Here is a 12705-nt window from a genome sequence, read left to right as displayed (position 1 = left end):
GCTTCATTTCATTCTTGCCTTGGGTCTGAAGGCTCTAGCGTTGTTACCTCTGAGAGGCAGTGAGAACAGCACAGGTGCAGGACCTGACCTGGGATGGGGCCAGGCCAAGCCCCCAGTATTGCTACTTCCCTTCTTCCTTCATACCAGGAAGTACATTTGCAGCTCTAGTTGAATTAGATTCTGGATTTAAGTGGCCGTTGAGGGCTGGTCCAGCCATGAGTCACAGTTTATAACTGCCTGGCTTTTAGAAGATTTGTTTCATGTTCCCAACAACTGACTTACACACTTTGCGACTACAACTTGTTCAGTCCAGGAAGCACTTGTGCCGGAAGAGTTCCCCATTGCTAGGAGACCTGAGTGGGACTTTTATCTCAATTTGACAGAGGAGCAGACAGATTGGGGATGGGCCCCTTGACCTCAGATAATTACTACAGTCTTCCCTCTTAAGCAAATTTAATTCTCACACAAGGAGTAATTAACAACCTCTGACTACTCACTCACTCTATGAGAATTTCCTTTCCTTTTCTTATCTAAAGGGCCCTCACAGGGATGTTGAATAATATGTTTAATATTAGTTTTTAGTTTCACTTCAATTAAACATCTTGCATTTTGCTCACTTTGTCCACAGTCAATGGAACACATTTAGCATAGTCTTGGGCTGTGTTCTCATTCTAGCAGGTGAACCAGGAAATCCAATCATCAGTTTACTTCTCTCTCCACTCCCCATACTGCACACTAGATTGCTCATTGGACAAAGAAAATTCTTTAATTGTGCTTAATTTAGATAGCATGTCAGAAGAGATTTTTTTAATAAGAAAAATGTTATTCTCTCCCTTTTACTTTCTAACAACTTTGTCTTTACCAGTGTCTCATTCAGGGGTATAGGTCAAAATTACATGTCAGGATATAAACTGTAAGTATAGGAACAGGAAGAAGGACCACACAGACTACTAGCTTTTCAAAGGTGACTGAGGTTTCTGCAAGGCTCATGTCCTAAATGGAAAGACATCTCTTTCAAACATCTCTAAGGGAGAGGGTTGAATTAGATCACTTCTGAGGCTGTTTCTAATCCTGGAAGGACAAAAAGGAACTCCCTAGCTGAGGAGCAGTCAGGAGCCTAGTCTCCGGAGTCTCACAGGAAGGAGCTGAATCCTGGTTCTGTCCTGAGCTAGTTGTGTAATCTCAAGAAACTTATTAACCTCTTTGAACCTCGGTAGTCTCGTGCATAAAATCTGGATAACTATACTTGATATTACTGGGCCCCCCCCCCCCCCAGATCCACTCTTTACTTTCTTTCTCCATCAGGTTCTGTGATCCCGGAGGCTCATATGGATGGTTTCAGAATGCCACCTTGGCCTTTGCTTCCTGTTGGGTTTGTTCCGAGTGGCTAGAGTGAGGTTTGAGTCCTGATTTCCAGGGTCCCTGGGGGCTGGTTGCATCCCAGCCATGGCTCAGGCAGCCCTCTTCACAGAGCTCTCTCTCTGGGTTCAGGTAACCACTTCCCTCCTCATTACCAGCCTTGAGGCACTGCACCATCCCTTGTGGTTTCCTAACACCCCACTCACACCTTTTTAATATAGTTCCTTTATGAAGCATTCCTCAAATTACCCAATTTGATATGCACTATCTGTTTCCTGCTGGACCCCTGACTGATATACCTAATAAACTTGTTTGGAGGATTAAAATTAAATGAGATAATGTATGTAAAGCACAAAGCACACTTCCTCGCATATCGTAAAAGCCTGATAAATAGAACTTTTAGTTATTTTTTTTACAATTATTATCTGCTGCATCCCCCTCATTTTATGTATGAGGAAATGGAGGCCCCAAGCGGTGAAGGTACTAATTCAAAGTCTATTTAACTCAAGATAGTAACAACCCTGGGACCAAGTCCCTGGACTAGAAACTCTCGGTTCACTGCTCTTTCTACAGCAGCTTGTTGAGCAAAACAGATGGGGGAGGAGGGAGATCCTTTTGTCACAGTTGTTGAAAAAGTGGTTAGGCTAGTTAGAGGCAGAGGTGCCCGAGATAATAAGCATCTTTCCATGTAGCAATGGATTTGTCTCTGCTAAATTATTGCTGAAATAAAGCATGATGTTGTGATTTGGAATCCAGTGATTTCACTAAGAATAGAATGGGTATGTTACAGAAGGAGCAATGTATGCTTGACAGGGTAAAAACAAAAGTATGAACACATAATTGGAAGTTGTACCAGGAGGCATCCTAATGTTTCTAAGACATATAGGGTATACCAGAATTAATTTTTAAATAAAGGCTGATTTTTGGATTAGCAGTGCAGATGAAGTATGAATTTTATAATTCTTTAGAATACACAACTGCACTCATGTATAATACAATCAGGACACCACATTCTATAACTTGATAATACTAACAAGGTGATGGGCATCATTCAATTACTAATTCCTATTTTCATTCAATCATTCAGTTTATTGTGTCCGTAATATTCTCTCAAAATCTCTTACAGGTGTTAACATAAATATTAATTAATATATATAATATATTAATTAAATATATTCTCTGCTTCAGTGGGTTCACATAGTGAAATAGAAGTAGGTGTATCAACAGATTTTGGTATGAACAAAGGTAGAAATATGCCTAGGCTACTATGGGAGCCTTGAAGAGGTTGTGTGGAATAGAGAGCACTGAGAGAAGCGGCTTTCCTGGGTCGATAGTGAATCTTAGCAAAGAGAAGTTTGTCTCAGTGCAATTACATTCTAGCCTTCCAGATCCTTCAAAATTATAGATGATATCATTTTATTAATATTTAGCTCTTACTAATATAAATATTAGTAACGATTCCAAAAAACCCCCACATATAACATTGTATTACATTTTACTATGGCAGGTTGGCTGAGTATCTGTGAAACTTAGAAAAATTTAAATAATATTTGTCTTGGTGACTAGAGCGTATGACAGGAAAAGAGAGATACATTTAAAAGATGATATTTTACACAGACTCCTTGAAAAATGTTACCTTCAAAGAAGATTGCTTTAATGTACTTTACCAATTAGGCCTTATTTATATAATGAGTTAGCTCAGGTTTATCTGAGATATAAACACATACTTTGAAAAATGAGTTGGAACCTATGCATGGAGAAGAAACATAGGGCCATTTCTTCCAGAACCTAGGATATATTCATATACAATTGGACACACTAATAAATATAACACAACCTAAAACAGGTTGTTTCTACATATTCATCACAAAACTGGTCATTACATCTCAATTTTAAAGGATAAACATGATGCCTAAGTATAATTTACCATGGTAAAGCTGCTGAATATTTGTGTCTTTCTTTGGAAGTCCAAACTAAAAACTTACATACCTCTGGCTCGTTCTCATTCAGGTTGCTTTTGTCTACTGACCCTGATCATTCTCACTTGGTTCACTGATTTTTTGTCCACCCTACATCACAATCCATTCCTGTGCACATTAATTATGTGTGTGTACGTGTACCTATATATGTACGTATGTATATATATCTCCATTTTAGCCATCCACAATTACAGCTACGCTTGGAACTTAAACTTACTTTCAAGATCTCAAATGTAGAGATTTGGTTTTTCTTTCCTACCATATCTTTATTCTCTATTGAAACAAACTATTCTGTCTTCATTATGACTCTTATTATGACTTCTGGCTTCTTGATCATTTTCTGCCAATGTATTAGTCACATCTTGATTTACTTGATCGTCTACCCAGTTTAAAGCATTAAGAAATCATTAAACATTTATCTTAATTTATTTTTCATTTTTAAAAGTAATATATACTCATTAAAGACAATTTGACAATGTGGAAAAGTGGGTAAAAGAAAAAATCACCCATAGATAAAGTATCCAAACACAGTTGCTTTCACAATTTTATTGTATTTCTTTGCATTTTTCCTATATATAGTTCCTTTTATGTAGTTGTAATTGTACTTTGCATAAAATTGCATCCTATTTAAGCTTTCAAGTTCTTTACGACCATCAATCTATATGTCATCAATTAAATTAAGTATCCTAATTCATTTTTCCATTACACTATTATTGGGCACTAATTTATTTTTTCATTTTTTATGTACAATTCTGTAATGAGCATTTTTGTGCATAAAGGTTTTTCAAAACTCAGAATTATTTTCATAGAATGGATTCCTGGACATAGATTGAAGGGTGGGAGTGTATTTAAGTCAAAATCCAAAGCCTCTATTGTTTTTTTTTTTTTTAATTAATTATTTATTTATTTATTTTTCGCTGCGTTGGGTCTAGGCCTCTATTGCTTTTTGAACTTTTTGTCATGACCTCCCTGACGACCTCCAACTTAATTGTAATCATTTTCTGTTTCTCTGGCTGAAAAATCAACTTTTGAGGGAAGAAGTCCTGAATACATACACGTTATATTTACAGCCTGAACTTCAACTGGCCTCCTGAAGCTAAGATTACTCTTCTACCCATTTTCTGTGGTGAATCCTTCTTTTGACAATATGTCATTCTCTCCTCTAATCCCCTGTCCCTTTCTCTTTCCTTCCTTTTCCTTCCTTTCCTCCTTTTCTCTTTTCTCTACAAACCACTCAGAAGCCCCTAAGTACTCTCACCCCTCTCATTCTCAGATGACTTCACTTCCTGCTTCACTGAAACCGAGAATTTCTGGCATAAGCTTTGTAATGCTCTCTTTTCTGTTATTTCCTGTTCTCTCAGTCATAACATCACTGTTCTTAAGAATGACCACTCATTATCTTTTTACTTTTATATTTAGTAAAATATTTGTTACATACAAAAGCATATATGTAACGTATTTGGCTGTTACAAAGTATAATCATGAAAGGAACATTTGTGAACTAGCCACATGGCTTAAGAAGGGGAACACTGCATATAATCATGTGTTCCTTCCTTTTCATCCTGCTTCTTCCTCCTGGGGAAACTACTAGCCTGAATTTTTAAAAATACTTTTTTGTGTTTATGTATTCCTGAACTATATATATATATATATATATATATATATATATATATATATATATATATAATATGAACTATATAAATCATATATAACATTATTAGTATATTAATAAATATCAACCTCTCTATATATACTATATATTGGTACTATATGTATATACATATGTATGTATATATATTTACAAACAATATTCATTGAGCTTTTTTTAAAAAATAAAAATGGTATCACACCCAATGGAGTCTTTCTGGACTCTTTTTTTCATCCAATATTGCACTTTCAAGATTAATTTTTTTGTGTGTACTTTTTCTTTCTGTTTGATATTCCATTGTATAAACACAACACAATTTATTTATCTTTCCTTCTTTGGGTTGTTACCATTTTTGTTGTTGTTGTCACTATTGTAAAGCGTTCTGCTATGAGTATTCTGGTGTGTGTCTCTTGATGTTTACAAGCAAAGAATTTTCTATATTTAGAGTATAAATCTAGGAGTGAATTGCCACATTGTTTAGTATACAAATGTTCAACTTTGCAAGATAATGTGAATTATTTTCCAGGGATTGTACTAATTTACATTCCCACTAGTTGTAAATAAGATATCTTATTGATCCATATCCTAACACTTGGTTATATTGTCTTTTTCTTCTTCTCCCATCACCACTTCCTCCTCCTCCTCTTCCTCCTTCTTTTCCAATCTGGTGAGTGTAAAAAGGTTTACACTCACTTTAGTTTTTAACATGCATTTTCTGAATCACTAATGAGGCTGAGTATCTTATATGCTTAATCTTTACTCGTATTTTCTTTTCTGTGATGTATCTGTTTATGTATTTCCCACATTTTCCTGTTGAGTGTTTGGTCCTTTTGTTAATTTTATGACTTCTATATTGCAAAATCTCCTTCCAATTTGTGGGGTTTCTTTTTTTCATTTTAGTTGAAATGTGTTTTGATGAACAGAAGTTTTAAATTTTATGGTAGTTTAATTTATCAACATTTTCTTTTACGGGTTATGCTTTTTGTGTCTTATGTAAAAGATTCTTTCATATCCTGAAGTTATAAAGATCTCTTTCTGTAAAATTCTTCAAAACACTTGATTGGGTTTTCTTTTTGTACTTACTTCTTTAACCAACAGGGAATTTATTTTTTGTGTGTAGGAGTGAGGTAAGAATCCATTTTCTTTTTTTTTTTTCATGAAGATGAAAAAAAACTTTTGTTGAGATATTACCTAGGATAAATTGTGCAAATCTCAAGTGTAAACAGCTCCATGAGTTTTTATTAGACATTTTTTTAACCCACAAAATGGAATTATATCAACCGCATTTTTATTTTTTATTTTTTTTATACAGCAGGTTCTTATCAGTCATCAATTTTATACACATCAGTGTATACATGTCAATCCCAATCGCCCAGTTCAGCACAACACCATCCCCACCCCCCCGCCGTTTTCCCCCCTTGGTGTCCATATGTTTGTTCTCTACATCTGTGTCTCAACTTCTCCCTTGCAAACCAGTTCATCTGTACCATTTTTCTAGGTTCCACGTACATGCATTAATATACGATATTTGTTTTTCTCTTTCTGACTTACTTCACTCTGTATAACAGTCTCTAGATCCATCCACGTCTCAACCTATGACTCAATTTCGTTCCTTTTTATGGCTGAGTAATATTCCATTGTATATATGTACCACAACTTCTTTATCCATTCATCTGTCGATGGGCATTTAGGTTGCTTCCATGACCTGGCTACTGTAAATAGTGCTGCAATGAACATTGGGGTGCATGTGTCTTTTTGAATTATGGTTTTCTCTGGGTATATGCTCAGTAGTGGGATTGCTGTGTCATATGGTAATTCTATTTTTAGTTTTTTAAGGAACCTCCATACTGTTCTCCATAGTGGCTGTATCAATTTACATTCCCACCAACAGTGCAAGAGGGTTCCCTTTTCTCCACACCCTCTCCAGCATTTGTTGTTTGTAGATTTTCTGATGATGCCCATTCTAACTGGTGTGAGGTGATACCTCAATGTAGCTTTGATTTGCATTTCTCTAATGATTAGTGATGTTGAACAGCTTTTCATGTGCCTCTTGTCCATCTGTATGTCTTCTTTGGAGAAATGTCTGTTTAGGTCTTCTGCCCATTTTTTGATTGGGTTGTTTGTTTTTTTTGATATTGAGCTGCATGAGCTGTTTATATATCTTGGAGATTAATCCTTTGTCTGTTGATTCATTTGCAAATATTTTCTCCAATTCTGAGGGTTGTCTTTTCATCTTGTTTATAGTTTCTTTTGCTGTGCAAAAGCTTTTAAGTTTCATTAGGTCCCATTTGTTTATTTTTGTTTTTATTTCCATTACTCTAGGAGGTGGGTCAAAAAAGACCTTGTTGTGATTTATGTCAAAGAGTGTTCTTCCTATGTTTTCCTCTAAGAGTTTTATAGTGTCCAGTCTACATTTAGGTTTTGAATCCATTTTGAGTTTATTTTTGTGTATGGTGTTAGGGAGTGTTCTAATTTCATTCTTTTACATGTAGCTGTCCAGTTTTCCCAGCATTACTTATTGAAGAGACTGTCTTTTCTCCATTGCATATCCTTGCCTCCTTTGTCATAGATTAGTTCACCATAGGTGCGTGGGTTTACCTCTGGGCTTTCTATCCTGTTGCATTGATCTATATTTCTGTTTTTGTGCCAGTGCCATATTGTCTTGATTACTGTAGCTTTGTGGTATAGTCTGAAGTCAGGGAGTCTGATTCCTCCAGCTCCATTTATTTCCCTCAAGACTTCTTTGGCTAGTCAGGGTCTTTTGTGTCTCCATACAAATTTTAAGATTTTTTTGTTCTAGTTCTGTAAAAAATGCCATTGGTAATTTGATAGGGATTGCATTGAATCTGTAGATGGCTTTGGGTAGTATAGTCATTTTCACAATATTGATTCTTCCAATCCAAGAACATGGTATATCTCTCCATCTGTTTGTGTCATCTTTGATTTCTTTCTGAATCACTTGATTTCTAAATACCAGTTTTCTTCCTCTGTGTGGGTAATTATTTTGTCACAATGATTTATGAACTTCACATATTCATGTAAGATCCACAAAATATGAACCTATGAAAGTATGTGTTTTATGGTCTTGTTAGTTCTCAAAGCAGTATTTGGAAATATATGACCAATATAATTATTTTCACTTTAGAGTTAGGAAAATGGAGACATTGAAAAATAATTTTTAAGGTACCACGACAAATTAAGGTAAGAACCTGAATTAATTTACTGGTGAATTCCTAATCTAGATTTTTGAAAATCTTCTATTAAAACTTCATGTTTGTGATTAGCCAAGTTATCTCCATTGTTGGTTTCTTGGATTGATATTTGTCAGATGGACAAAAGGAGCTTCTCATTCAGGGGCTGGATACTCCCTCTATGTGACTAGTGGCCAGAACACAGTCACAATGGCCACGAATGCCTGCTGATCAAGTTCCAGCATAGGAAGACCAATAAGAAAACCACATTTAAAAAAGTATCTTTAATTCTTCTATTCTATTTTTCGGAAGCACAAGAAAGGACATTTTCTTACATGCTATAAAGAAATCTAGAGCAAGAAAAGCCAGTGACTTGACTTTCTGTATCTTAAAATACAAAACATAGTGTTTTTAAATAACCATAAAGCTGAGATATGATGTACTTAGAGTCTCATGGAGATATATTAAGCAACAGAGAGCCACCCCACAGATTAAAATGAGTAATATATTCATTCATACATCTTTTAAGGGCCATTTTATATGAAAGGCATAGTGGTATATGGTGGAAGTGATGCTGGCCCGAGAGTTAAAGGATTTGCTTCCAGCACTGTGACCCTCAGCACGTCTCTGGCATTATCTGTGGCTGGCCCTTTAGATAATATCTAAGGATGTCTCCAGATCTGTGTTCTACGTAATCTAGGGCAATAGAGAATTACCTGGTCTCTCCTCTCACTGCCTATTCAAAGGGGTACTGGAAGTATAATCCTGAGAGCTCCTGATAAGATTAAATCATGGATAGCTTGGGGCAGATGGGGTGGGAAGGAGGGTAGAGAAAGACTGAACTGATTTGGTACCATAAAAAGTTTATTGTTTAAATTTTAGTTGGGAATCACCCATTTTGATCATATAAATCACTATCTTGGTTCCTTGGAACTCAAGCAAACTAGATTTACCCTTCTGATATAGATGCCAAATAAGGCTTAAAGGTTATCTTATTTTGAGCTTGTATATGGCAGGTTAAATTGGTCAGCTAGAATTAGGAATATAAAACCATGTAACAAATCATAAAATAGTTTTCACTTAGGTTTCATGCCACTGAATTAGATGCACGTGGTGCCATTCTACTTTGGGTTGTGGTTTCCTAGAAGGCAAAGAATGTAAGATTGAGAACATTTTTAAGCACTAAAATTCTGCAAGCTGTGGCTCTGAGATGAGGTTACAGCATCAAGCCAGAGGTGGCACACTTGCCTTGAATTCTATTCTTACACAAGCAAAAAGAGCACTTTGTGGGTTCTGCTGGATATTCAGGAGACTGGAGAAATCTTGGAGGATTCACTTTTAATCTTTTTTCTGGTTTCACAAAACAGAAAAAAACGTTGTGGAGATGTGGCTGGGACATTGACTTAGAAAAGGCAGGAGAGATTATAAGATGTTTATACGCTCATGTAAACTCCAAGCACTGGATTGCTCTGCTCTGTGAATGAGTGTCGGGCTATGAGCTAATATGTAAAATACATTGTTTTTTGGCTGCCTCTCTGAATCAGAACGTTTTTGGCTGCAAGTAACAGAAAACCCAATTCAGACTGGCTTGAGCAATAAGGGAATAAAGCTATGTCACTGGCAAGAAGTGAAGCAGGCTCCGACTCTCTTTCCTTTCAGTTCTCTTGGCTCTGCCCTCTTATGGGCATCAAATTTATCCTCAGGCTGATAGCCAGATGACCTCAGCAGTTCTGAGCCTCCTATCTTCCCCCAACAACCCAGAGGAAGAGAGCCTGTTTCTCTTGCTTTGGATATTGTTGTGGGAAGATGGGTGCAAAAAATTTGAGAAGGCCCCAGCAAACTTCCCCTCACGTCTCATCCGTACATCTTTGCAGGAGACTTAACCAGGCTTAACCGGGTGTCTTGAAACAACTACTGGTTAGAGGAGGACCCAGTCCTGAAGGTAGGAGCAAACACTTTAACTGTGTTACTGGTACAAAATGGGGGTGGGGTGGGAGGGAGAAGGGTTAGATTCTGGGAAGACAACTTCTTCTCAGTTTAAAATAGAGTTGACCAGAAACTAGGTACAACTTCTGGCAAACGCTGGGCTTTCGGAAGAGCTATTCCATATTTAGCACTGACCAGTGGCTTGGCTAGCCAGTGTGGTGAGCACTGTATCTGAATACTCTCATTTAATTCTCACAACAATCTAAGGTAGACACTATTATTGTCCCCATCCTAGACGAGAAGATAAAGGCTCTCAGAGATTAGGCAACTCTAATTTACACGGTTAGTTAGTAGTAGAATCGAGGAACATAATGCGAGAACCCTTGTTCCTAACAGTTTTCTATCTTGCAGAGCAGAGTTCTCTGATCATGAGTCAGAGATCAGGATGTAATAAACCTTTTAGTTGTATCAACAACAATAGCATACTGTTGAGGGGTCACTTTGGGTAGCCTGTTGTGGGTTCCAGCAAATCTGTGATGTTCGGTTTTCAAAATGAAGGAAATCATGATATCACTATCATAAAGAAAATTATAAAGTTGGGAAAATTATGAACTTTTAAAAAATAAAGGACATTTGTTTAAACACACGCAAACAATAAAATATCATGGCAGCAAAACATTTCCCCAGTAATGAAAAAATTGGTTTTCTAAGTGAAAAAATGACTACAAAAGAGATTAGTTAGAAATTTAGTGGCTTTTGGAAGGAGATCCTATTGCTTGAGGGACTATGTACAATTGAGGGACAAAGAGAAATTTGTAAAAAGAAAAATATGTTGTTTGCCAGATAGGCTGGGCCAAGACCCACAGCCATACTTTATGCAGCATCATTTCATGAACGTGGGGACAACGTTATTGCATGATGGAAGGCAATAGGTGATCAACGATTTCTTTATAGCTTTGTAGGTGGTTTAGAAATTGAACATGACGCAAATTAAGGAAACACCAACTATCGCATTGTCAATATTATTAACTATCTTTCTATTTTAGCTACTGGCATGAAAACATAAATATTTGAAAATGTTTTTCTTTTTTGGCAAAGTAGGGCATTTCATTGTTTGGATGTTCTCAGAAATCACAATTGAGTCCAGAAATCAATTACAAAAGAAATGTTCTTTACTCCTTTTTTTTTTCATATGACACTTTCCATTTGTCCCTGAACAGGTTTTTCAAGAAGAAACTCTGCCCATTCCATAGGCAGGTGGCTCCCTGCTCTGCTGTTTTGGACCTTCAATCACTAGTGACATGCCAGCAATCCACAAAGTCCTAGGTGTCTCTTTTAGCTATCATCATCTGAAAGACTTCTAAAAGGGTTTTTATTTTTTTAGTGCTTGAGAGCATTAGGTTTCATTTCTTGCATTCCACAAGGTAAGTGGAAAAGTTGATCCACACTGACATGAAGGGCTCAATTCTGCATGAACTTTTTGCTTTTCTACCAGAAATAATCCTTTCTTTTTTCCTCCCTTCCTTCCTTCCTTCTTTCTTTTTCTTTCTTTCTTTGTAAGGCTCAAGTTCATCTAAAAATTGTTGATTCTTTCCTAGAGACACACAGCCAAGCAAAGCTAAACCCAACTCACTGAAATTGACATCAACCAGCAAAAGTATGGCTGTTTTAATACTAGAGACACCTTTGCAGAATGACTAAACTTGCTAAGTAGCAAAATATAGAGATAGTGTACTGAGATCAAGAAGAGTCAATCATCAACCACTCCTGTTGTTTTTAAATAGACTTACTATACTTTTAAAGGAGTATTATTTTAATAAAACAATCCACAGATAAACACAAAAGTGCAAATGTAGAGACATATTGCAAGTAAGCATGCATACCAAAAAGGTAAGTGCAAATTAGATTTGAATATTCATGAGTCACAAATCATTGACAGTTTGAAATAATGCAAAACAGCTTTATAAATGAGGTTAAGGCAAGGGACATCAAAGAAATGCATCGCTAAATCAATAGCAATTTGTGCATATACTGGTAAATTGCAGTTACAATTTTTGTGACATGTGAGAAAAAATACTGTGTATCTGATGAAGAAGGAAGATACATAAATATCCCTTTTGTATGTTATATTTTTCCACTTCATCATGCACTTGGAGACCAGCCACGCAGAAAGTGGTTGGCCATCTTACTCCCCGCCCCCCACCCCACCAAGACAGAGTTTCCTTTTCCGAGACAGAGTTTCAGACTATGCCTGAAGTCCCCTTGCTCTAATAAACAGAATTCAATACACAACAATTCCTATAGAGTTGGTCTCTGAAATAAAGATTATCATCTAGCAGCATACATGACTAGAGAATGGCTTAACTTAAAACCTTTCATGACAAAATCATTTCCATTGGAGACCATATAGTTTTAACAAATGTTTTTCTACTTAAAAGGAAGCAGATGAATTCAACGTATGAGAACAATTTGGAAGAATATTTTGAAATAATTTGAGATGTAAAATATAGGCAACCCTGTAATTTAAATAAAGGTGTTTTTATTTTGTTCAGCAAATAACTAGTTACTAATTTATTATTGGTTCTTTTATACCAGTGGCTTT

The sequence above is a fragment of the Balaenoptera ricei genome, chromosome 2, assembly GCF_028023285.1.
Source record: "Balaenoptera ricei isolate mBalRic1 chromosome 2, mBalRic1.hap2, whole genome shotgun sequence".
Classification (NCBI taxonomy): Eukaryota; Metazoa; Chordata; class Mammalia; order Artiodactyla; family Balaenopteridae; genus Balaenoptera; species Balaenoptera ricei.
The sequence above is the reverse complement of the archived record's forward strand: the minus strand, read 5'-3'. Positions refer to the sequence as shown.